General features: G+C 36.0%; 1 long non-coding RNA gene across 1 annotated transcript; it reads right to left on the bottom strand.

Moving 5' to 3' along the window:
- Positions 1-9,983: 9,983 nt before the first annotated feature.
- On the bottom strand, positions 9,984-22,195 carry LOC120324196. Its single transcript, XR_005565309.1, has 4 exons — positions 21,999-22,195; positions 17,224-17,390; positions 12,006-12,100; positions 9,984-10,069 (listed from the first exon to the last, which is right to left on the bottom strand). It is a non-coding gene; the product is annotated as an uncharacterized LOC120324196 (long non-coding RNA).
- Positions 22,196-22,422: the final 227 nt, after the last annotated feature.

Genomic DNA, 22,422 nt, shown 5'->3' on the forward strand with positions numbered 1-22,422 from the left:
AGAAATAAATGCAGGCATATAGATGTGAATGCTGGCAAAAAGAAGATGAGCAAGATCAGGCCAGTACTATCTAGGAAACTGTGAAATTGAGAAATGGAAATACAGGTACAGTTTAATGCAGTCAATTGGGCCATAGCAGAATCCAGAACTTTAAAAGATCTTCATACAGGGAGTTTCATGAGTGGATCATTGAAAATATACTATTTATTGCTAACCAAACACATCTTCTGACCTTTTCAAAGCAAAGTAATTCTCAGCAACCTCAAGAGAAGATCATTCCTGTAACTAGACCTCCTAAACTACAGCTAACAAATCTGTCAACTGTTTCACTCTTGTGTCAGAACCCAGTATTCCCTGACCAGGCTTTTTCAGATACTCTGTGAAAGGAAGGTTTAAAGCTTTAATAACAGATTTATTTACTTGAAGATATTGGACATTACATGGGATTTTGATTTAGCAGGGTATGCAGTAATGTACTGAAGTCCTAATGCAAGCAGTTGCAATATCCACCTGGATCACATTACAAACACATTCCCATTATCAAACCCTATACATACACTGTCACAATGCTGACCATCCTCAGTCACTTGAAGGAATATGTGGGAGCTCAAGTCTATTGCTGTTTTCAAAGTTTGTCCTATTGTTTGCTCAGATTTTATACTCTCTGTTGGGCAGAGACACAAATACACTTCCCCCATGCTAGTCCAGCTGTCTCAGAAAGACATTAAAACCATTAAACTCATTTAAACAGTCAGCAGACCTGTTCAAACATTTGAATAAAAAGATCAGTCTCTGATCTCTTTTAAGGTCAGCTTTCCTTACAACAGCTCTGGTCACTCCCTATACCCTTTCCTGAGTATCACAAGCACATTGCCTGTGACCATCTTTGATCATCTTTGTAGGATTTTGGTGATTGGCTACACCATAATATTTCTTTCATGACAGCTGAAGGAAACTTCTGTAGATAAATCAGCATGGTTTTGTTGGTATATGTGACTGTTTGGAATCTGTACCAGATTCATTAAGTTAATAAAAAATAAAAAATGTTCCTCACCGCTGCACCTCTAGGACAAAACAAAGGTTGAAAAGAAAAATAAATAAACACATTTTGGTCCTATGCCCAGCATTGGCAAATCAGCTGGGAGTCATTTAGTTATCAGGAAATATTGGGTATGCAGACAAATGCACCCAGGAGTACCTGTGCTGTCAGAGAAGCTTCCAAGGAGTATTCACAAAATGCACCTAAATAGCAGAAAAAGAAAGATGAAGAGACTGAGTATGAATTAAGTGTTGGGGTTTATGCAGCTGGGTAACAGATGGGTAATGCCAAAAGGTGTGGTAAATCCATTAGCCACAATACCTTATAGTGTGTGTTACTCCCAGCATACTTTTTTTGGTCTCACAAAGTTTTAACACATTAGGTTTTCATTTTACTTGCATGGGCCAAGAAGAAAGGTGCCACCTCAAGTGCTCTGATGTTGTACCAGTACAGGAATGTTTTGGCATGCAGTGATATCAGGGAGTATGCCTGAATCCTGATAGCCAGAATGTACCTGCCACATTGGTACAATTGCCCAGAAAAATGTTCTCTGCTAAAAGTCAGTTAAAAAGAAATGGCCTAAAAAATTACTCCAGAATACATGGTATCTCTAGGAATTACTTCCTGTTTTGATTAACAAAAATAACCTTCTGTAGGTGCCCTCTTGATTCACACTAAAAGACCAAACAATAATCTTGCTATCTAGAGTGATTTTACATTAACAAAACTTTGCTCAAAACCTACAGGAAAGATGGACAGTATTTCTCTGTATTTATTGTTTCACTTTATTAGTTCCATTTGCCTTGCTTTCTGCTTTCAGTTACTATGGCTATTCTGTCGGAATATAAAACACTATGCAGAAGTTTATTTTTATTTGGTTTTGAATCTTTCTTAGAAGGTCTAATCAAATACATATTGAGTAAATATGGGGGTAAGATAACCTTCCACAGTTTCAGACCATAGCTGAGTTACTTTTATTATAAATAAAAGATGCAGAAAAATCAGTCCCAGAGAGCTTAGCATGTTCCCAGATTACAGGTTTTAGGTGCAGCTAACAATTTTATAATTTTCTCCCTCTTTTTTTAATAAAGTCTAAAATATGTTTGTAAGCTTTCTCATAGTACATAATTTCATTTAACATATTTATTTCTGACAGAAGAAGTGCAATATTTCGTAAAACATCCTTAGGGGTTTTGATATTTTATATATATTTGATATTTTCTATAATGTCCATTAGTATACAGAGTGTTACATTTTAAATGTGTTTTTTTTTAATTATAAAAAACCCACTCAGCTTTAAGAGTTTTGCTTCTCCAAAAGTTAAAGCTAAACAAATTTCTCTTCTGTGTAAGGAGAAATAATCACTTGGGGGTTATCTTTTATTTTATATTTTATTCACTAATTTCTTTACCATAAGTAAGTAGATTATAGGTTTTCTTTTAAAATTCTTTTTTGATTCATCATTTTGTATCAAAACTCCTTAGTAGCACTTTATAGGATATGATTGACAAGTTATTTATGGCACATAATTTGCTTCCTTTGCTTACATTTAATGTATTATGCAAGCACTAGCTCAAACCAATACCAACACAGAAGGTCAGGAACATTTTTTTCTTCAAATAAACTTATTTATATGCATCATGAAATTTCTTTTCTTAATATAAATTTTAAACATGCATGCAAGCAAAAAAAAACATAAACAAAGTATTATGAGAATTATATAGCTTGAAAAATGTGCAGTCAAATTGACTAGCTTAGTACAGAAAGGTATTAACTCTAAAAACATTAAATAGTTTCTTTTCTATAAAGGGTGACAGATTATATTAAATTCCTTAATATTCATGATTTATTTTGTAACTGATTCTAGTTGTTGTCCTTTAGTTGTGCATTAATTGTTTCATATGGTAATGGAACATATTTGGTTATCCACTTCTTTATTACCAATATTTTTATGCTCATTGAAAGGACTAGGCAGACCAAAGGGACCCTATGGAGTAAAAGGGAGAGGCTTCCTCTTCCTTGAGGAAACTACCACAGGCACTGCCACAGAGGTGGTGAGACGTTGGTGCAGGTAGGGATGGCACTGGGGGCAGGGGGAGAATTGAAGTGAGAGAAATTATTGCCCCCCATGGACACAGCAGTGCATAGGGCAGTTTTCCTTCTGATTATTTCCTGGGGTTTTTGACCTTCAGATTTTTCTATATAAAAAGAGTCACTTTTCTCATTCTCACCCCAATAAATAAAATCAGGCTTTCTTTATTTAAAACCTCTTTTGGTGTGCTGTGGGGAGGCACCCCAGCACAGCCATCTCAAAGCTCTGGTCGTCTCAGGATCCTGTCACAACCCCAAGCTACTGGCTGTAAAGGGAAAAAAAAACGTCTCTCTTATTGCAATTTGGAGGACTTGGCATGACTACCTGTAAGCAGCAGTCCTGATGCATTTTATTCCTGCCACAGTTATCTATAATTTTCTCCATATATTTCCATGGTATATATATACTTTCTGCATTAAGGCTAACTCTGTCACTGTTAATCATCTATCTCACCTATTTGTCACTTTACTATTGAAAACAGTGGCAAAACTAAATAAAATTTACCCCCCCACACCCAAGCGTTTTTTCAGATAAACAGGCTTAACAAAGTATGGGTAAAAGCATTTGTGCTTTTTGGTAACATAATATATTTGACCTTCTTAAAACACAACACCCTTTTTCTGTTACCTTGTGAAATGATGTTTTAGGCTGTTCTGCATATTGTCACAGACCTCACCTGTAGTTGCAATAAAAAAGCCTAATTTGGCAGCTGAATCCCTTTGTTTTAGCTAAAGAATTATTTGGACGAATTCAAAAAAGGAAAATAATGTTTAACTGTTGATTTCTGTGTTTTAACTTTTATTTACAGTGGTGCAAGGATGATTACCCTGTTCTAATAAAAGTGTATATTCTTTCAACTCCTATAGTCAGGTATATTTTTGTTCTTAAAGCTCATGTGTACCATGAAGAAATTTCTGGAACTAAAATGGTATAATTCTTAATCAGTGAAGCCATAGAGTGGTTATCATACAAACTATATGTCACTTTTTAAATGAAGCTTCATTACAGAACAATCCCAATTAAACTATTCCACAAGGGAAAGTAGAAGAAAATTTCCTAAAATATGGTGAAACATTCCATTACTTGAACTCTAGGACGAGGAAGACATACAAGATGGAAAAAAACCCTTTGTTTTTCTTGAATTAAAGATAATCTAGAGAGTCATGTGCTTGTTATTTCATTGGCCAATTTACAGTTAAAGATATGACTAAGAAAAATCAATGCAAAATCCTGAAAGAAATCTCCCAACTCCCACCTCCCCCAACCTCAAACTTGTTAAATAGCCAAACTCATAAGCCATCTGAAATGCTCAAAAAATAGGAGAAAGGGAAAAAAGGCATTTAAATAGAATTCTAATGAGGCAGGTTTTTTGTGTTTGTTTTAGAACTTTGTTCCATTGCCTAATTAAAGCTAATGTTTCCCAGCTGGGGTTTTTTGGTCACTTTTTTTTTTCCTCAGTACAGCTGACTCTGAATTACCAAACAATACTTGGACTTTCCCTTCCCGAGGACATTCTGTTTTTCTTTGTTTGTCAAAAAAGTATTGATTTACTTCTAGTGTTTCTACTATCTGAGAGCTTAGAAAATCACTGTGAATCTGCCCAACCATTGTCACAAGATGCCAATTTACAGAGTACTGTGTCCCTTGGCAAGTGTTAGTCTGAACTTCTTGAAGAAGCTAAAGATAAAGGGGAAACAGTCTGACCTCAAGTTCATTTGTGCTTGATGTAACTCATAAACATCAGACACTTCACCTCTTTCGATTTTTTTTTTTTTTTGTTTGAATATTCATTTCAACAGTGTGAATGTTTTAGTTGTCCTTAAAAAATACTTGTCTGAGCATTCACTGGGAAGATAAGCATATAATAATTCCAGTTTTTCTTTTATGAATTTTCATTAATGTCTGAAATTATAAAGCATCACTTTTCCTTATATTAAATTAGGAATTGGCTGTCCCATTAAAAAAAAGGGGGGTTGGATTTTTTTCCTGTCTTTGGTGTTAAATAGAGACCAGGCTTAAAGATTAGCATTAAATTAATGTAATAGGGTGTATGTGACAAGCACCAGGGTGTGGAATACGCATAATTAATTGTCAATGAAAAAAAAAAAAAAGACATTATATTTTCTTTATCTGACATGAAAAAAGGGAATTTTCATCCTCACTGAATATCTTAGAGTATGGTGTAAAAAAGACTTCATGAGAAACTTGTATTAAATGAAACTGTAGTAATGATGGTCTCACATCAGACTGTGCTCACGGTTTACAGCAAGGAATGAAAATATTAAAACAAATTTTATTCTCTTACCACTAATGAATAATGATATAATGGAATATGTAAATTTTTACATTTATGGGGAATTAATTAATTTTGAAAAAATATGGATATTGTTGTGGGTCTTGTATCATGTATACTCTAGCTGCAGGTAGGCACCTCAAAAGACAGTTTGTCCTTATTTTCTATAACGTGTATAACGTTTTCCAGATTTCATTTAAATTTTGGTCAGTAATCAAATTCTATTAATAATTTGGTATAAATTTAAGATAAATTGACATTATTTCAGTGACAGTTATAATAATGATGGAATAATTTGTCACAAGTACAGGGTTTGGGTTTTTTTTGACTTTGAGAGCTTCACACCTTGTACTATTAAGAGTCTTATGACTTACATATGGTGGAAACATTTCACCAGAAAAAATGATAGAGTATAAGCAAGGTTTTCTCAGTTTATTATTCACTTACACCACAGCAGATCTATGTCCTTCAGCTTAGGCAAGATAACATGTTTTAATTTTATATTAAGTCATTTAGGGTAGAAGCATGTGGTATTTAGACCTTGGGGTCAAATGCCTTCCTTATTATAGAAGCATGAAAAGAGGAGACAAGACAGTTAATTATTACATTTAATTATTATAATTAATTACAGGCTGATACCAATTGATACCCTATAAATTTATTATCATGAATAATGGTTAGATAAAGCAAAAATTGTTTTACCAATTTCAAAATGTACACTGGAAAAACAAAACTTCTAGATTTTAGACCAATACCTTTGCCAGCTAACATGTGACTTTACCTTCAAGTGGCAATCTGTATGCCTACTAATTCTTTGGTTTTTAAAGATGGTCCTTGGAGAAGATCAATGCAGTATTTTGGTTTCCCTTTGAAATCAGGCACAAGGATTGATTGTGTCATTCCTCAAACAGCAAAGGATTATGCTCACAGAAAGATTTGAAGGGCTACCTGTAGAAAAGAAGAGGGAAAATCAGAGCAAAGAGCTAAAAAATTATGCTCAAAGGTTAAGAGATTGCTGAAATCTGTGAAAACCAAACAGCTGTTTCTTGGAAGTTCCTTCCTAAGCTATGGAATCTCCTTCCTAAGAACTTCCTAGGAGAGGATTGTGGGGGGGTTTGCTGCCATTCAGAATTCAACAGTTTAATGAAATGGAATATGAAAGCATTAGCTTGTTCTAAAGAACATAGTAAGCAGGAGGAATGCTGTTATTTAATAAAATCTTCCTTTATTTCTAAACTGACCTAATAACTTTGAGATATGTAATTTAAAATGTTTAGTTTGGTTCATCTTCTGTTAAAACTGTTTGTTTGAAGAGGAGGATTTAAAGACATTGCCTGGTTTTAAGGAGTTTAGTCCATCAAGAATTTCTGCTAGTCTATTTCAGAGCAGTGAGACACTTGGATTCTGTATAAATTAATCGAATTATCTGCAGTCTGCTATTGAATACCCAGGGATTCAGTACAGAAACTGATGTAGATAAGGCTTTCACAACTTTACTCACTGAATTGTGATGTTCTCTTTTATTCACAGGTGTTTGAAATAATTTTCAATAAGAATTTTCAATGTGCTTGGGCAAATGGAAATTTGTTTACAACAGTGGAGAAATCTGTTTCAAATAAGGTCTGGAATTCAGAAAATTAGTGAGTGAATAAACAAGAAAACTTTCAAAATATTTAATATACAAATGAAAAAATTCAAAATCAAACCTGAAGGAAGTGTAACAGATTAAGAAACAATAAGACACATTTAGTCACTTTTATTGTGGGATTTACAACTGAAGTTAAAACATCTATCATGCTGTAATACATGTCTATTAAAGAGAAAAGTAAGAAAACTACCTGATAACATTATTAGAAAGGGATGACAAGATATCATGAAATCAAATCCCCATAAAAATGAGATACTTAAATTTTCAGTGTAAGATTGTGCACCCTAGTCAGAAACACCTTTTGTGGTTTGTTTTTTTTTATTTATTTAGGAATTTTAAATGAGTCCATCAAAATATAGTAATACACTAGGTTTTTAAAAGCCATATGATTTTATAAGTGTATCATCATGTATGACTACATGTAAAGCATGAGAAGCCTTTTCAGTTAATAGTTTCGAGATTTAACTATTGTGTTTAGAGTGATTATTTCTAAGCTTTTACATTAAGCATTTTTATAATGATGACTTTAATGTTTGGGAAATAATGTGATTAAGATTTAAATCAGAGAATATTTGTTTACTGTTTCACTTCATAAAAACTGCAAGCATGTCTCCTTTCAGATTATTTATTTTTAATGTTGATTTGTATTTTTCTTCTTGTAAAGGAAAAAGATTATTGCAATCATAAAATCTGTGAGTAGAAATTTAAACCTTTCATATGTAAACAAATGAGTTTTGAAACACAGCAGAAATACACTTGTTTGTTTTTTCTTGCAGGACCTATCAGAACAAGAATTTAGGAAGCTATTGTGGTGCCTCCACCCATAAAAAGTGTCCATTAGCTCTCCTTTTTTTTGAGCAACACTAACTCCTTTAGGTGGTCCAAGAACAAAAATATTAAAAAAGAACAATTTAGAAGTTCAGAAAGTGCTTTATGCATCTAGCAGCAGGCAAAATTCCTTCTTTTTTACTTAAAAAAGAACAGAATCACAGAGTATCCTGAGTTGGAAGGGACTCACAAGGATCATCGAATCAAACCTTTAGCCCTGCACAAGACCATCCACAAGAGTCACACCATGTGCCTGAGAGTATCATCCAAACGCTTCTTGAACTCTGGTGCTGTGACCACTTCCCTGGGGAGCCTATTCCAGTACACAATCATCCTCTGGGTGATTGTTCTTTTCCTAATATCCAACTTAAACCTCCCCTGACACAACTACAGGCTTCCCTCAGGTCCTGTCATTGATCATCACAGAGAAGAGATCAGTGCCTGCCCCTACTCTTCCCTTCACAAGGATGTCATAGACTGTGATGAGGTCTCCCCTCAGTCCCCTCTTCTCCAGACTGAACAGACCAAGTCATCTCAGCCGCTCCTCATACGGCTTCCCCTCAAGACCCTTCACCATCTTTGTTGTCCTCCTTTGGACACTCTCCAACAGTTTAATATCTTTCTTATATCATGGTGCTCAAAACTGCATGCAATATTCAAGATGAGGCCGCTCCAGCGCAGAGTAGAGCAGGATAATCACCTCCCTCGACCGGCTGGCGATGCTTTACCTGATGCCCCCCAGTACATGGTTGGCTCTCCTGGCTGCCAGGGCACTGCTGACTCATATTCAACTTGCCTTCAGTCAGGACCCCCAGGTCCCTTTCCACAGCACTGCTTTCCAGCATCTCATCCATTGAAACAGGTGTCTCACTGGGATACATGTTAAAGAATATTCTTTTGATTCTTTAAAGTTCTTTCAAATAGGTTGCTAGTCCTATCACACCTAAGCAGTACATTTTTCTTCTGCAGTTTGTCTTTATACAGCACTTGATAAGTTAGACGTCCTTGTGTTTAATTAACCTTGCCTCAGTCCAAGTCATTCTGGTTTCCTTAAAGCAAGTCCACACTGCAAAATGTTAATATCTTTCAAAATACATGTGTCATTGATTTTGCAGGTTACAAGTTTTAATTTGTAGTCATCTCAGGTTGTTAGAAAACTTGAAGTTAATGAAGAATTTGCACACACATCAGTGGAATAATTGTAGTCCAAGTGGTACTTCTGTTGAGCTTCTAGTAGCCAGGAAGACTGATGTAACAGAAAGAATACAGGGATTATGATATGTCCTTGTCTTTACTTTCTCCTGTCATATAATAGCAGATCATAGGAGCCTAGATCTTTCCTTCAATGGAAGAAATATAACTACAGATACAAGTGCAGAAGCCGTTGTATTATAAATTTTTCAAACCACATATCAGGGATGTTTTACAGGTATTTCTTCATCCCTTCTAGATGTTCACATTCTGAAGGGACTACTGGGTTCTACAATGTGTAGCAGAAAGAAAAGGTTCTTCACTTCAATGGTAATTACACTACAATTAGCAACAGTCTTATGTCTCATATTTTGTGAGCCTGTCCACATTTAGTTGGAAAGAATTGCTCTTTTGAAAATTATCTGTAATGCTTCTGTAGAAGTTCCGAATTAATGTTCTCTAATGCAACCCAAGTAGTACTCATTTTAGGATTAAAAAGTCCAAGCAATGAAGTAAAGTTTTAATGCCACCATATTATCTGTATTTCCAATTTAATATTCTTGTTGGTTTACAGTGGTTCATCTGTTATACTGAGATCTCTGGACAAAAACAGAAAAATAATGATGCACATGGCAATATTTTATCAATATATGGCATTCAGACTATTACTAAAACAGCATATTGGCTTCAGAAAACCTGAAAGCATCATATATATCAAAGAAAGGTAAATTCACCAAATAAGTGCCAGCAAGCAAGAATTTCATGCCTGGGGCACAAGCTAGGTGTTATAGTGTGGAAACTGAGAACTGCCATTAGAGACAAATCTGGAAGACAGAGCAGGTGATTACTGTATTGTAATTATAGACAAATACCTACGATATTTCATCACTTGTTTAGCTTGATTCTGATTTTCTATCATATCCTGGGGCTTTTTTATTTCAGCAGTGGGTCTTCTGATCTGACAGGGCTTTTTATCTTCTGCCAAAAGAAGGTTAGATAATGAAATCACACCCTACATAATTTTATTTCTACAAATGTCAACCTTTTCAGCTCCCACTTTTTTATTCCACTTTGTCTTAGCATCATTATATTTCCACCTTATTTGTCTTATTTTCCTTCTTTTCTAGTGCATCTTACATTACTAATTCTTTCCATTAATCCACACAGAATTTTCAAACTCGTTTCATACTCCTCTCTCTTTTCATCAGAAATGAGTGAATTCAATCCAAGATACCAGGTGTACAGAATAAATAGTAGACTATATTTTTGTAACTTAACTGGTGAAATGTACATTTTTAGGTGGAAATACTACCTGGTATTAATGATTTTTTCAAGTTCCTATTAAAAGACAAAATTTTCTTTCTTTATATTTTGGATATCTTTAAAAAAAAAGAGTAATTTTTAGTGCGGGGAATCAGTCATAAGTTGAACTGTTACCATCTGCACTTTGTCTTTTAAGTTTTGTATTGGGTTTGCATGGCCAGGTTTTGGTAGCCAGGGGACTACAGGAATGGCTTCTGTGACCAGGTGCCAGAAACTTCCCCCATGTCCAGCAGAGCCAATGCCAGCCAGCTCCAGGACAGATCCACTGCTGGCCAAGGCTGAGCCAATCAGTGGCAGTAGTAACACCTCTGTGATAATGTGGCAATGGATATGCCATATGTAGGATGGAAGAAGTCCTGTCAGAGATGGACTAGTGAAGAAAAAGAAGAAAACTGCTCAAATCTTATTAGAAACAGAAGTTTTTAATGTGGTTTAAACAGGTTTCAAAATGGCTTTTGCTTTTTCTGCAAAGTCATTGCTCCGTGTTCCCGACACCCCCTGTGAAGGACTATTGTCTCCCATACAGGAGTGTCCTAGGAAGATGTCCTGAGGTGTTTCTCATTGGTCCTTGTTAACCCCTTCCTATTGGCTGTTAACTTTTTACCTGATTGTTTTTTTCTGTGCCCCTGAACTTGTAATTGGTTCCCCTTTGACCCTCCTAAAAGCCTTATAAACCCCTACCCCACAATAAACTTCCTCTTTCGTCCGTCCCTCCCTGGTGGTTTGTGTGAGCTCCTTACGGGGTCGCCGGCCACGTGGTGGGGGGCAGGGGGGAAGAGCATTCACCTCCAGGTGATGGGCTGGATCCCAAAGCCTGAAGGTCTCCCCCTCCCACTAATCCGTCGTAAAATGGATGTTCACCAAGGCCAAGATCTAGTAGATACTGAATTCACCCACAGTATTACTGGCCTAGAGTTCACTGTGGTGTACTGGAAATCTTAGGCCAAAATCCACTGTACTCACTATCCACTCAAGAATCAAATAATCATAACTTTAATTAGATTAGCATTAAATGGACTTTAACTAATATTATTTTTCAAGTGGTTTGGGGTGGGTTTTGGCATTCCATATATTTTCCATCCTTTAATTCTAAAATATTATACAGCAAAATAGGATCTCTTTTCCCCTGATCATAGCTAATTGTGCTCCAGTATCAAATACGGAAACACTTAAAAACTTCAATACAATTTCAATATTTTTCACAAGAATCTCATATATTTTTAATTAATAAATGCATTTGGAATAAATTAATGAAAATTAATTAAAAATTATGGCATTAAATTGAGTCTACTCAAGGTGTCAAATTCCATAACTTTGACTATTTATTATGCTAATAGTACTAAAGATTTTGTAACATTTGGCTATGAATTCCTTACATTCATATCTACATTTCATTACAATATTTCACTTCATAGTCACAGAAACTGTGGGTAATACTTAAAAATGAGGATGATTCCTTTTAAGAGTCCAGAAAAACTTCTAAAACCATTATTTTAAAATATGTCAACAGATGTATTCACTATCTACTGCTGTAATAACAAGCTAATAAAAAGCAAAAGAAACAACTTTCGTTCAGGTCCTAGATTCCTACCTGATACCAAGAATTGTTTTACTGGAAGAGGAGAGTGAGAATTATTTATGTCTCACAAAAACACAAAACTCTGCCACAGTCTTTTCCAGGTGAGGCTGTGGGAAAGGAAAAACCATGAACATTATATGAGTATAAAAAAAAAGTTTAAAAAGATAACAAACAGGCAAACAACCAGATTCAGGTGAGACTTTTAATAACACATTTTAGCTTGTTATTTTAAACAGGCAATTTGCACGTCCCTTAGAAGGTCTGAAGAGGTTGTTTTTTGTTAAATAGACCAACACTTCCATAATGAAAATCTTTACATTAAATGAGATTTTGATCCTCATATTAACTCCTTGGTGTGAAGAAATAGCCTCTGTTTCCTTTGTTCCCAAATTTTCATTTTTGTCAGAATAACAAATGTAGACTTGACTCCTTTGTTTATTAAGGTCTTTTTTTAATTAATGAACTGGGTCTCAAAAAGCATGTTTACCCCCATCTTTTTTAACAAACGCGTAGCTTTTGGATATGATATCTCTACAATTAGCTTGTTATTAATTTCTCTGCTATTTGACATTAACACTTACATGCAATCTATCATTGACAAAACTGTAGATGATAACTCTGGGAAAACAGGACATCTTTAGTCTTTTTGCCATGAGGGTGAAAGAAAAGAGGGAAGATGCAATTAATTATATAGGACTATATACTCTTCACAGCAGCTATAACAGGTTAGCTGTTCTGCTGCCAGATTAATGAACATCCAGAGTGAAAGTAGATGGTGTTGAAGACAGAAACACAATAGTGTAACTTTAGGCTATTCTGTAGATACTATGTACTCAAGTCCATTTTTGTTCCTTAAAGTATCTGATACCTCATATGTGGAAAAATATGTTCTTTTGAGAAGTCTCACTGCTCTCTTTTTTTGTGGAATTTATTCAGTAAATCAGTGCATGCATTTCTCTTAGGCAGAGATTTTCTTCTGAACCAGAATACTACCTGTACTTGTCAAGCAGAAGCCAGTGAAACAGTCAGTCACCAAAAAGTATACCTTCTGGGTTCTAGAGATGAACTATTTAGTTATGTAATAACAGTTCAAATTGTTATCTTTTTCTGAAAAACTCAATAAATTAATGATCAGTAGGAAGGGTTGGACTTGATGAGTGTTCTAATATTACTAGGAAGTAGAGGAAGGAAGAAAATGTTGCTCTAATAGCAACGATAATCGCTATTAATTGTTTTTTAGAACATAGAAAACCTGGATCATGGAAAAATAGGCATTTATTTATGAAGTTATTTCCTCAGTACTGGTAAAAATGTCTCAATTAATAAAACATTTACAGATTACGAATCTCCTGTGTTTTTATCTCTGTAGTGTGAACACACACGTTAGAGCAAATAACTGTGAAACACAGACCTACACCTTATTTTTGCATGCTTCTCAGCATGTTATGTAGGCTTAAAATGCTGCCTGTCCCCACTGACTTGCACTGAATCCTTCTAGTGCTTTACATGAGTTGTCAGTGTTGGTAAGATGTTAAATGCTGTGTATTTTCCCATTCCCAAAGGACAGAAAAAATGAAAGAAAAAGACAGAAATCAATGAAAATGTTTAGAAGCAGGGGTTGATAAGCCTTCTTTCTTTAATATTTCCTAAGTAAACACATTTCCTAGCAAAAAAAAATTATACTCTAAAATAGGGTCAAAGACTTAAAAATGTTTATGAATCTCAATGAACCTTTTTGAAAAATGTAGTAGACCTCCAGTTGGTAATGAAAACTGATATTGAGTGAGATTTTCTTGACTTAAGATTTCAAAACTCTTTGTGAGGTGCAGTGAGAGTTACACTCATTTGATTCTTCCCCCCTCTTTTTTTTTTTTTGACTTCGGTTTTGTCAAGTCCAGGGAAAAAAAGTATAATATGAAAAATCTTCCTTTTCTCAAATAGGAAAAAATTAAAGTTGAAGGGGTAATGTGGCAGCCCATATATATATCAAACAGAACACCATAATTACTTGATTATCTTTTTTAGGATTTTGGGGTTACATCAGTCTGTGCTCACTAGCAAATTGGTATTTTGTACAAAGACACGCAACATTTCCATTGTAGCGTAGCTGAAATTTTCTGAAATGATGTATTTAAATTCAGAATAAAACATACGTAATGAGAATATAAAAACATAAGAATGAGACCGACCAAAGGTTCATCTAGCCCTATATTCTGTCTCTAAAACCAGTGTATTAAATTACACTGGATAGATACTTTCCCCATTATCACCATCCCTGACCCTTCAAGTAGTCTAATCATATATTTACTCAAATAATATAATCATACATTTAATTCACAAAAACTTTTAGAATTACAATTAGGTTGGAGCACAATTTTAAAAATCATATTCTTCCTATAGTAAAATCAATAGACTTTATTTTATAATAATGACAGTATACAATATGGATAAAATTTTTTCAGCTGTTTTAGATAACATTCATATTATAGAATATTTTAGATAAATAAATATATTTACTCATGATCCTTATAGATCCCAAACTTTTAATGTAAAGTAGAGTAATAGTCCCAGAGTCTTAATTCTGGAAAATTACTGGTAACTTTGCAGATTCATTGCAGAACATATCATAGATGTGCCAAAATGCGCAAAGTAACCTCCAATTGACTGGTATGATCAGTGTAAGCATTTTACTGATAAAGTTCATAAACCTTAGCCTGTAGCCTAGAAAAGTACCAAGAAAGCCAGTAGCAGAGATGGTTTTTTACTAAGAAATTGTTCAATATATTTTCTTAATTACTCTCAGTACCAGTATATTCACAAGTTAGTTGTAGAGGGGGGGAAAGATGTGGTGACTAAACAAAAGTATTTGGTAAATAAGTAGTGATTGCGGTTTATGCCATTTTGGGAGGCTTCTCATCCGCCACTAATGCAAAAGCCTGTTTATTCACTGCAACCCTGTGAGTCAGGAAGTCAGGAAGGTGTGCTGATAGCAAATATAGTAATATTCACAGCGACACAAATACATGAATCTGCTCTCTCTCTATTTTCCCCTCCACTTTGCATGCCCTAAAATATTGTTATAAAGTGCAGCATTCGTAGCAGTGCTGGGACATAATCCAGCTTCATTTCACTATAATTCAAAGGAGTTTTAGACATTTATGTAAATTATATAGACAATGAACACTTGATGTTGGCAGGTATGTAGAGATCAGACACATGAAATTTTACTCTTCTGAGTACCAGTCAGTTAAGAGATGCCTTAGGTATGAAAAAAAATCTTTCTGACGTTAGGTAGATATGTGATCCAGTTAATTCTCCTCTTTGAAGGCCAGTTTGAGAGATTCTACACTAAAAATTAATCCAGTGTAACAATATCCAAGTAACTGCTTTAAGTCCACAGCTGCATGATTTCTTAGAGTTGTTCTTTATGTATATAAAACATAGTATATGAGTCTAGTTTTTAAGTTCATTGAATCTTCTTCTATTTTAATAGTATCTCCCAAGCTTATGTCAAGAAGTAAATAAATTCTTACTGTTAATCTTAAGTCAGTAAGAAAATATTAAGCAAGACATGTCCCAAAATAGGTACCTGAAAACATCTAGTAGATATTTTGTCCTAGTCTGGCATTGTTCCAACAGAAATCACAATAATTTCCAGTTCCTCAATTTCAATAATGTATTACATTGCTGTGCCAATACCCATATTCACAGACTTCACTCACAATTTTCCATGAAGAGCCACATTACGTTTGACTAATATTATTAATTCTTGTTAAGAAAATGAACTGTTTGAAAATCAATATGAACTTTGTTTTTGAAACCCCCATAGAATTTTATGGGTTTGGGTTTTTGCTTTTTTTTCCACTTATTTTATCTATATCACTTTCTTTCAAACGTAGTTTCTAAGCATCTTGGAATATTTCATCTCCACTAATAGGCCTTTGTTTATGTGACTTCTTCCCATACGCACCCACCCTTCTCTGCTCATAGGTTTTTCAAGACCCATGTAAGTTCCCAAATGTCTCATTTTTTTAATATTCTGGAATTATATCCTCTTGTCATAGTGTCATCTTTACCTTGACAGACTTAATACAATTAATTGTTACAGATGTGATATGCCACGTGGCACATCTTTCAGAAGAGATATTATCTGATTACTTCTTCCACAACAGAATTATGGTCTCTGTTTTGATGTTGCTGTGATAGAGTAACTCCAATATAACTTCTATTACTATTTTCCCATTCACTTTGTCAGTCTCGCTCATTTTAAAGCATTTTTCAGGCCTTAAACATCTTAAATTTTACCTGATTTATAGGTTTTTCCCTGATTTATAAGTTCAAGTCTTAAATGATATCATCCTCCATATGAGGATGATATCATCCTCATCTAGCTATTGATGTAGCTAGACTTTCATTCTTCAACTTCTTTTATGTAGTTTTAGATATATTTTAATTCTAGTTGTCTTTTACTTCAGCTCCTCAATTTCTTTAGTCCAGTTAGTTTTATATTGAGAGTACACAAAAGGGAAAGTAAGAATATACAATATTTCAATTAGTATATGTTTGTCCTTAGAAAACAATCTGTTTATTTGGAAGAATAGTTATATACCAAGCTAGCAATAGTACAAAATAGCTTCAACATGATGAAGTATACTACCCATTGATGGTGCAGTGCATACAGTATGTCAGTACTTCTGCACTTAGTCAATGATTGAGAATGTTTTTTGGGGGAAATTTGAGATTTAAATTTTTAATTTATGTCCAAATTCCGCTTCAGGTGCTTCCATGCATTACTGGAATTAGATTTCTCATACTGGTTGTTCTTACATACTTATTTCTGATTGATCATGAAAAAATACTAATTTTTATTTGGTTAAATTTTATAAGAACATGGAATATGTATAGCATTGATGACAAATAAAAAAACATCATGAAACATAAGTTGGGGTTATCTTGTTTCTTCTTTCCTTAAAAGAAAAGTATGTTGCTAATATGAAAACAACAGTAACACATTGTCTGGTTTAAACCCAGCTGGAAATTAAGTACCTTGCAGCCATTTGCTCAGACTCCTTCTCTCACCCCCACCCCAGTGGAATGCGGGGAGAATCAAAAGTAAGACTTTGTAGTTTGAGATAAGAACAGTTTAATAATTAAAAACAGAGTAAAATACAATAATAATAATAATAATGGAAAAAACAAGTGGTACACAACACAGTTGCTCATCACTTACTGGGGGATGCCAGATCCTGTTTCCAAACCCAGAATGGCCCCCATTCTAGGTAACTCCTCCAGTTTATATACTGGGCATGGCATTCTATGATTACGGAATATCTCCTTGGGCTGGTTAGGGTCACTTGTCCTGGCTATGGTCTCTTCCAGTTTTCTTTTGTGTGCCTCCTGAAACACACAAAAAAAGAAGTCTTTGACTTAGTATAAACACAGCTTAGCAAAAACTAAAACATCACTGTGTTATCAACATTATTCTCATTCTGCATACAAAACATAGCACTGTACCAGCTACTGAGAAGAAATTAATTCTATCTCAGCTGAAAGCAGGACACACATAAGCACAAGAAAACTCATGAACTTCACTTTGTCTACTGATAAAACACACTTTTCACAGGTTACCACGGTAAACATCCAGAGGTGTGTTTACATAGATTTGACCTGTTGCATGATGTTTTATCAGATCTGTGCCTGCTCTCAAGCAGTACTTGATACAAAACCTGTCAGCTATGAAAGGATATATGTTTTGTCATGTGAGTGATAGCTTTGAAGAATTACACATTGAAAACACCACCTGCTCATGAAGACATAATTCAGACTTCTTGCAAATGTCTAAATCCACTGATGTAGCTGTAAGATGTATCCTGTTGTGACTGTCACATCACTCACTTTTTAAATGTCAAACCTGTCATGTTTCTTGATTGAAGTACTCTTAATGTAAAACATCTGATTTTTTTTGTTGTTGTTCAATCAAGACAAGGCCATGCCAGTAAATAGCTAATATTTCAAAGTATCACCTAGAGAAAATAGTAATGGGTGCATCTTGTACCATGTTCTCCATGTATTGTCTCTACTTGTTTATAGTTGTATCTCTCAGATGAGTCACATGTCTACTATGCATTTCAAGTATGCCTACATGCTGTAGAAAGGACATAACACTGATTTTTTAACTAGCTACAAAAAAAATTGAGGACATTTTATTCAAGATACAGAAAAACATACTGCATGTGAATTTGTTCTGGAGTTCTACCAACTTTTTTCCATTTCAACACATTCAAATACAAATATATAAAAACTTGAAAGTAAAAGTATAGAGATCCACCTTCAGATTTTGACTTTCTAAGGAAGATATTATGGTTTTCTTGTTATGTCACTGGCAGGCAAAAAACCCCAAAAAACAGACAGCAGGAAACACAAAAGAAGGTAAAATTAACTGAAGTACTGTAGAGACGACATAAGCCATGGTAGGTAAAGATAAGTACTGTAGAAGAGAGTGGGATTTTCTGGGGGAAATATGAGGTGTAAAACCATCAAGGAACTCTATGGATTCAAGGCAGCTATGAAAGGCCAAGTAGGTGATTAGAGGGATAGCACACCTCTCCTATGAGGAAAGGCTGAGAGAGCTAGGCCTGTTCAGGCTGGAGAAGGCTCCAGTGTGACTTTGTTGTGATCTTTCACTACCTGAAAGGGCCTACAAAAGAGCTGGAAGGGGACTTACAAGCGTATGCGGTGATAGAATAAGGTATGATGTCTTTAAACTGAAAGATGGTGGGTTTAAACTGTTTCTTAGGAAGAAAGTCCTTACTCTGAGGGTGGTGAGGCACTGGAAGAGGTTGCCCAGAGAAGCTATGGATGCTCCATCCCTTGAAGTGTTCAAGGCCAGGTTGGATGGGGCCCTACCTAAGCAATCTGGTCTAGGGGAAGGTATCCCTGCCCATGGCAGAGGGGTTGGAACTAGGTAATGTTTAAAATCCTTTTTGACACAAACCATTCTATGATTCTAAGATTCTATGATTTTATGATAACGCCTCTGAGACAGATATTAAATGAGAGGTAAATGGGGGTTACAGCGTTGGGGTCTGATGTTCACATTAATGTTTATTAACTCCTTTACTCATCAGATAATTTATTGTACATTTTTCTTATGCTAAAATTCTTCAAAAAATAGCAAAAATATAATTTTAGCCAGTATCTTTTTTTTTACCCTTTCTATGTGCTAAGGAATGCTATAAGCTGACACAGCCTCCAGTAACTGCAAGACTGGGATTTCATCATGGCCAGGGACCCATAATCTCTGCCCAGGATGGAAGGCATGACTGCCACTTTCCTGTTTGCAGGTTCAGTCAGTAGCAAGGCTGAAGAGGTATCCCAAGGACACATACACAGACACGTGTGTACACACAGGTCCGATTACACAGACAAAGCACTACTTTCCACAGCATGCTGATGCAGTGCTCACACAAACACAGGTGCAGACAGACAACAGTCTCTTATTTGGTTGATTAGGATTGAAGGTCACTAGTGCAAGTGCACTAGTGCACATCTGCACTCTTCAAAGTCACGAGCACACGCACATTCATGGATCTCTTGAGCACTGATACTGCCCCTCTGTCCACCTGGTACCTCTTCCTGGATCCTAGGACCCCTTACCTGCCCCACAGGTCCCTGATTCACATGCAGATGCTTACCTTCTGGTGCTCACCAACAGCTGCCCATGGGTTCTCCTAAATACTGTTACAGTCCTATCGCCTGACTGATGCTCCTCTCTAGTACTGGGCTTAGAGGAGATACAGACACTTGTTTCCAATCCCAGCAGCCAGCACCAGGCACTTGGCACTCAGCCCCTCACTCACCTGGTAGCTCTGTCACTGATTTTCAGAACACACACCAATTTAACCCAGCAGTTGAGGTCAAGTCCCCCACCTGCTTCAACTGGTGTCCCTGAGACTCCATTGGCTCCAGCTGCTGGCACCACCATCCCAGGAATCCTGTACAGCCATCTCACTGTGGTGTCTAGCCCCAGTCCACTCACATTCCTAGCAACCAGCTCCTCATAGCATCAGAAAGTCATAGAATGGGTAAGGTTGGAAGGGACCACAGTGGGTCATCTGGTTCAACCTCCCTGCTCAAGTAGGGTCATCCCAGAGTACATGGCACAGGATTGTGTCCAGACAGCTTTTGAATATCTCCAGTGAAGGAGACTTTAAAACCTCTCTGGACAAACTGTTCTAGTGCTCAGTCACCTGCACAGTAAGGAGGTTCTTCAGCATCTTCAGTTGAAACTTCCTGTGTTCCAGTTTCTGTCCATTGCCTCTCATCCTATTGCTTGACACCATGAGAGGAGCCTGGCTCCATTCTTTTGACAACCTCCCTTCAGATGCTTATATACATTCATAAAATCACCTAACCCCTACAGCACTTACATTTGCACAGGATAACAAATGAGGTGGCAAAGGGAAACCTACCACAGGATTTAAGAAGACAACTACAGGGCTGGGAGATAAACCTGCTGATGGGCCACAGCCTGCATACAGCCAGACCATCCTGTACCCAGCCTTGTTTTCCCCTTACCACTTTGCTCCTTCCCTTTGCCCCACACGCTCCCTCCTAAGTCTTGTGTGGTCCCACTGACACACCCCTTGAATATCCCAAATCCCCATGCTCTTGTTTCCTTCTTACGAGTGACAAAGCACAGGCTGTTTGTCTCCAAAGCTATGTCCATAGTTTCTTAACGGGTGTTTGACTTGTGACTGGAGACTTTTTGTCCTTGGCAATGACTCTGCTGTCCCATGTCTGTTGGCTTTGTGTCTCTCTGTCTTCTTATTCATCACTTCCACTTTTATTTATTTTCTCCTTTGCGCTGAAGAGGTCCTTGGTAGGATCACCTCCATGAAGCAAATGCTCTCACATTCCACATGTACTTACAGTCTGCCCTGCTAAATTTCTTTTCTTTCATGACTAATGAAAACTACAGATATTCTTTCAAGTACTAGTCAGGGGAAAATAATTTAACAAAATATTGTATAATAATACAATAATATTATTATACAATAATATTGTATAATAATACAATAAGAACAATAACAGCAAAATATATAGGAAATTGAAGAAAAATATAATTCAGGACTTCTGGAGGAGACAGTATTGAAACCCTCTCTCTTACAAAGTTGCTGACAGCTATGCCATTGATTTTATTAGTGCTATGACTTCAAAGAGTGTCTCTCACACAGGATGTTAATTAGATGCTTCTGGGCTTGAAGAAAACAAGAAAAAAGTAATATAAACAGGTATGCCTTGATAGGATGACAGGTTGTTTCAGCCTACTTCATATCTATGGGCAGAAGGACATAACCATCCTCTGCTACCAATTAACCGCAGAGATGCTCGGAACAAATCACGCACAGGCCAATATGGCCAGCAATATGGCCAATTTATTATTTAAATGAGTTAACTTCTATACAGTTTGGTTTGTTCCGGGTACATGCTTACAACAAGGTGATTGAATAGCTTAGTCTGTGCACGTGTCTCATGCTTTCAGTTTATTGGATCTGAAGCTCTGTCCATGCGGCCTGAGATCACTCTTGGCATGAAAAGTTCCTTCTATTGATCCACCTTTAGGGGTTTTCCCGAGATCTGCAGGTGTCTCATTATCTCCAGTTTCTCAAGGCTTTCTTACTATAAACACACAGCTAACAAGTATAAACATTGCATATTTTCACACAGCTTGAAACTTTGAAAGTAATGTCAAGCAAGGCCTACAAAATGTAGGAAAAATTGTTCAGAGAAATCTCTCTGCTCCAGCCACACATATCTTCATATTCTTTCTCTCCTCACCCTTTGTTACATTCAAAGTATTCATGTATGTTCAAAATATATTGCACTTTGTAATGATAAACTCAGTTTTATTTCTGGACCATTTAAACCTTTCCTTTCCTTCTTTCTTTTTTTTCACCATTTTTAGCTACATGAAGAGACCTAGACAGCAAAGTAGAGACCGACCTTCTGTAGTTTCTCTCACTCAGGAGCTACAGAGTATCTGCAAAATGAGGCTACTCTCTCTCAGTGCTCTCTCATGTTGAAGGAACCAGTCTTCACTGGGAGGGTAGATATCAGGATGTCCTACACTTTCACTGAGCAAAATGAGGTCAGTTGAATCCCTTTCACTCAAGATAAAGATACTGTTGTTAGGCCATAGGAAATATATGAGAAAACAGTGTTGATATCAAAGGGGATTCTTGTTAGTTAGGTGAGTAGAGTAACATGCCCAAAGGATTCCCTGCTGCATTTAGATTGTTACAAATAATAAGAGACAGTGCTGCTGTCTTTGGATTTTGGCCCACAAAGAATTCTTTTATCTTTGTTACCATTTCTGAGGCTGTAATTTATGCTTTTGTCATTGTTGGACTGGAGCTTACTTTCCCAC

Source organism: Pipra filicauda, unplaced genomic scaffold, assembly GCF_003945595.2.
Source record: "Pipra filicauda isolate LSUMZ 115617 unplaced genomic scaffold, ASM394559v2 scaffold454_size905958_pilon, whole genome shotgun sequence".
NCBI lineage: Eukaryota > Metazoa > Chordata > Aves > Passeriformes > Pipridae > Pipra > Pipra filicauda.